Source organism: Myotis brandtii, unplaced genomic scaffold (genome assembly GCF_000412655.1).
Source record: "Myotis brandtii unplaced genomic scaffold, ASM41265v1 scaffold168, whole genome shotgun sequence".
Classification (NCBI taxonomy): domain Eukaryota; kingdom Metazoa; phylum Chordata; class Mammalia; order Chiroptera; family Vespertilionidae; genus Myotis; species Myotis brandtii.
The window spans coordinates 1,012,738-1,018,121 of record NW_005356173.1 but is presented as its reverse complement, the minus strand read 5'-3'; positions in this window follow the sequence as shown (position 1 = coordinate 1,018,121).

Below are 5,384 nucleotides of genomic sequence, written 5' to 3'. Positions count from 1 at the left end.
CGCCCGCGCCCCCCCCCTCCCGCTCGGCCGGAGGGAGGGACCTGGTTCTCCTAGGAAGTTTCAGGTGAGGAAACCAGGGACACACCTTCTTGGGGGAGGGGCAGGGCCCGGCTGCACCGCGGCCCCATTGGTGTGAAAGAATCTCCCGCGTCACAGCTGGGAAGTGGCGACCTGGAGGGGAGCCCGGCGCAGAGGGCTGGCTGCTGGGTCCGGGACAGCGGCCGGCACGAGTGACCGGAGGCGGGGGGAGGGGGGGCTCTCTTGTGCCCTTGTATGTCTCTGAAATCTGCTTGGATAGCGCTTCCCCCTGTATTTCTTCACTTGAGCCTGACTCTGGACCATGCCTTTTGTTAGCCTATCTGTCTCTGAACGTGTGAGTTTTTGTGTTAACATTTCTGAGTTAACATTCAGGCCCAATGTTAATTCTCTCCTTACTGTCTCCCTGTGACTCCCTATAAGACGAAGGGTGTATCCTGGGTTCTCTCCCTCTCCCTCACCCTTTCCCTCACCTTCTCCCTCCCTCTCTCTCTCTCTCTCTCACTCTCTCTCTCTCTCTCCCTCTCTCTCTCCCTTTCCCTCTCCCTCTCCCAAGAGGCCATCGCTCAGGGCCTAGGAATGAGCATCTCTAAAACCGCATGCCCAAGCCTTTCCTAGGTGTTATCTGAGTTCACTTAGGATGATGATACATCTCAGGATGTGTTTTCCTTCTGTCCTCTTCCCAGGACCTCTGTGTTTGTGTGTGTTTGTACTAAAGTATCTAAGCCATTTCTCAGGCCTGCCTGTGTTTTTTTCACGGCTGTATTTTTTCCTAATTCTATCAGGGAAAGCTTGTGCTCTGTTGGTCTGAGTCCAAGCCTGAGTGGGTCTATTTTTAATGCAACTCCATAGACTTCAAAGAATGTCAGAATTTTCTGTGGTGCGCACGCACACGCCCCCAAGGGACCAAGACTCTTGGTATTTTAGTCAGACTACCCCCCAACCCCACCCAGAGGTTCCATCTGATATAAGTCGAGTGGAATCTTCATGGACTCTCTGGTTATTCTGTTCCTGGGAATATCACCATCTATGAGCCCAAACAGCTAGTGGGTTAGACCACTGGCTGCTTTGAACCGCTGACCATGACTACTACATTTTTGAAGGGGACTTTAGGATAGAATGTAATTAAAGTAGAACAACATCTTCTCCAATAAAGTCCTGAAACATCTCTATGTTCAAAGAATGTGCTGCTTCAGCCACACTACTCTGAGGGGTAAGCCCTAAACAGTTCAGCAGCCTTCAGCCCACCCCACGCTGCCATGTAGGTGTGGGAAGCAATGGGAGGAAACCGGGATGGTTCAGGTATGTAAGGACAGGCCTAGCCCATGTTATAAGCTCAGCAAGAGGATAAAAGTGGCAAGTGCGGTAGATCAAAAAGTTCAATTGAAGCATTATTTACAATAGCCAAGATATGGGAGCAACATAGGTGTCCATTGGTAGATGAATTGATAAAGATCACACACACACACACACACACACACACACACACACACACACACACATTGGAATATTACTACAGCCTTAAAATGAATGAAATCTTGCCACTTGAGATAGCACGGATGGACCTGGCCAGGATTATGCTAAATGAAATATGTCAAACAGAGAAAGACAAATACTATATGGTTTCACTTATATGTGGAATCTAAAAAAAACATAAAAACATAAAACAAAACATAAAAACCCAGACTCATAGCAACAGAGACCAAAGGAATGGTTGCCAGAGAGGAGGGGCTGGTGGGGGTTAGGGAGTGAGTGAAAAAGGTAAAGGTGAATATAGTCAATAATATTGTGATAAGTTTGCACAATGACTGATGATTATTAGAATTAGAGAGGTGATCACATTGTAAGGTAGAAAAACGTTGAATCACTATATTGTATACCTGAAACTAATATAATACTGTATACAAACTATAGTTAAATAAAATTTTTTTAAAAACGTTAAGCTAAAGCTGTCTTTATTTCTAGGCTGGGAGAGCGCACTTAGACCAGGGTATGGGTGAGCAAAGTTAGTGAGCTCCTGATCCTTGGGTGGAAGGTGCTGATCGCTGCTGTTCCATGCTGCCTCCTGGGAGTGGCCATGTGGTCAGAGGCACTGGACTGCCTCCCACCAGCCTGGCTATTCTTCCTGCTCCACTCTGGCTTCTGTGCTCTCCTGGATTACAGCTCTGTCCTTTGTTTCCTCTCTCAGGTCTCATAGACTTGACCTCTTCTTGTTCTGACAGCTCTGACTTATCAGCACTTTTGGGTTTTTTTTAAGTTACCAACCCGATTCAATGACCACTGGGCTCTTATCCAGAGAGCTAAGTATACAGGCTAGACCTGACTTTTCAAGTAGCAGTGAGATGTGGGAAAGTTAAAACTTATCAGTTAGGGAGTTAGCTCTTCCTGGGGAGCATCCCTGTCTGCAGGGTGTGTGCATACTGGGAACCAATTGAGCTCTTCCCTTTGCAAACTATGATTCCCTCTTTTTCCTTCTTTTCCCTTTCTTGATACTTGCTCTTAGTGCCTGGGTTTCTTAATCAGGGCTGTCTCCTGATCTTACTATTTTTTTAAAATATATTTTTATTGATTTCAGAGAGGAAAGGAGAGGGCGAGAGAGATAGAAACATTAATGATGAGAGAGAATCATTGATTGGCTGCCTCCTGCATGCCCCCTACTGGGGATCTAGCCTGCAACCTGGGCATGTGTCCTAGACCAGAATCTAACCTGGGACCCTTCAGTCCACAAGCCAATGCTCTATCCACTGAGCAAAACCGGCTAGGGCTCCCTATCCTCCTATTTTGATAAAGGATTTACAGTGACCTCTTACAAGCAGGAATTCATCTGAGTGATCCCTGGGGCTGTCACTGCCTGACCAGATGTCCTACTGGGGACACCACCCTTGTTATTGGCGGTGTGGTCTCCCACTTGGTTAACTCTGACTCTCAGCAGACCCAGTGCTACTTCTTTGAAAACTGCTCTGACCTTTCTGATTGCCTTTTGCCTGATCCCATGAACCTTTTGAACTGATTCTGAATTCAGTTCTTAACTGGCTGACCATGGTCTCTCCATCTTTCTCCTTTAAGTCTACCCTGCTATGGTTCTTAGCTACCCAGTTTCATTCTGATGAACAAAGTTTTTTATTTTCTCATCCCTTGCAATAGCCTAACTTTAGTGCTATTCAAGATATAAATACTATTTGCCTTATTCACTGCCTTATTTATTTACTCAATATGCATTTTTAGAAACCAGATATACAAAGACCAAGTCTCTGCCCCCAAGGAACAGAAGAAAGACACAAGAAGCACCTAGTGATAGCGGGGTGTGGTAAGGGTCATGTTGAGATCCACACATAGTGCAATGGTAACATAAAGGAGGGAGCACTGCTTAGGGAATAAGAGAAGGCTTAAAGGGTATGATGAAGTTTGAGTTGACTTGTCTTAAAAAAGTACTCTGTTACTTGGTGGAGAGGATGATACCAACCTTGCAAATGGGACACATTCTGTTCAGGAAAGAGCAAATAGTGTGGGCTTAACACGAGATGGGTGAAGACATGGCAGAGAAGAAAAAGAAAAAAATAGTAACTATGTAAGATGATGGGTATGTTAATGAGCTCAATTGGGATCATTTCACAACATACATGAATATCAAAATATCAAGTTGTATACCTTACATATATATAATTTTTGTCAATTATACCTCGATAAAAAGGGGGGGGTCCTTTAGAGGAGCTGCATCTCTGGAAGTATAAAATCCAAACTCAATAGCATGCGTGGCCTACAAGCTTCTTCATGAGGCTGCCTTGACTACACTCTCCCCAGGTTTGATTATTTTGAACGCAGAAATGATCTTGGTTCTTTCGTAATTGTCCAAACACTGTTTTTCCCTTCAATAGAAAGTTACTGGCTTTATCCCTAATTTTAGTACTTGATGTCTGTTTCTGGAAGTGTCTTGTTCCAGCAATCACAGTCCCCAGTGATTGTCCTTAGGAACAAGTACCCCTTTCTCACTTTCATCCATATTATCCATTCTTCCAATTGCAGCCACAACTCCTATAGCTGCACAGCAGGTTTCCTGTCCTACTCCTAATAGTGGGCCCAGTGGACCTTATTGTCACTGTGCCCCTGGGCTTCTGCTTGTCCTCATCTCCCTGTGGGAGCAGAGAGGTCCTAGTGACAAAAGATAGAGGAAGTGGCCAACTTTGATTGCTGTGTCACAGTTTTGATTGCCAAAGAATGAAAGGCACAAAAATGGAGATAAGAATAAAGATGAATAGGGATGGAGATGTCATTCACATCAGTAGAAACATCTTTCTGTTTCCATTATGATACACATATTCTTGCCTCCATGGCTCCCTCAAGACAGGGATACTGAAGACATTAAAGTCATAGAAGCAAACATTAAAAAGAAAAGGAGAGTTAGGAGGACAGTTCAATCCTACTCTTTTAGAAATGATCAAACAACTCCAGGGAGGATGTGACTTAAAAGATCATATTCCTCACTGCTAGGTAGTGACCAAATATGGTTAGAATCCTCCTACTTACTCAGGCTACCAACTAAGGTTGTTGAGCATTTACTTTAGATTGCCTGCATTCGTGATATTAATATGCATCAATTCAAGGTAGGATGCTCCTTGTTGTAGGTTATACGAAGGCAATTCTGACTCTGTCCCAAAACAACTCAGAAAATGTAGATGGAAATGGTAAAATACTGTTCTAAAGCAATCCCTGATAAGCCTAAAGCGAGGTAAAAATAAAAGTGCCAGGGAAATCCAAAGGAAAGTATGATTAATGTGGGCCAGAGTGGAAAGAAAGGCTTTATTGAAGGGTTGAATCCTGAGCTGCCCCCAGGTGGAAAGTGTGGGTGGGTGTGGGAGATACATTTCCATTATAGTTGGTGCTCTATGCCACGCCTTAGCATCCAGGTTCCATGCCTGACACACATATGTCTGACAGTGGTAAGAGCAGCATTTTGGAAAAGGAGTGGGCTGAATGGTGATCATGGAGCCTTGAGATATCAACTCAGGTATGTGTGGAGGTGGTGGGAGGTATTATTATCTGGAACAACCTTCCCCCTATCGGCCCAAATCAACCTCCACCAGAACACTTTTGCCCAACATGCTTCTTTGATGGGTTCACCAAAGTACACACAGATTTGATCCACTATCAGAAGTATATCTTGGATTTCTGGCTCCTGAGGGAAAAGTAGGTTTCCTGCTTGGCAGAAGTTACAGCACCATCTTGTGGAAATAAATGGTTTTGCTCTCACAGCCTTTCTGTTCTGAAAATAAGTTGTCCTTTAAAAATCAATTTTGAAATGCATTTTTAGCTCTAAATAATTCTTGTGACACACAATTTGTGAGTAAAAA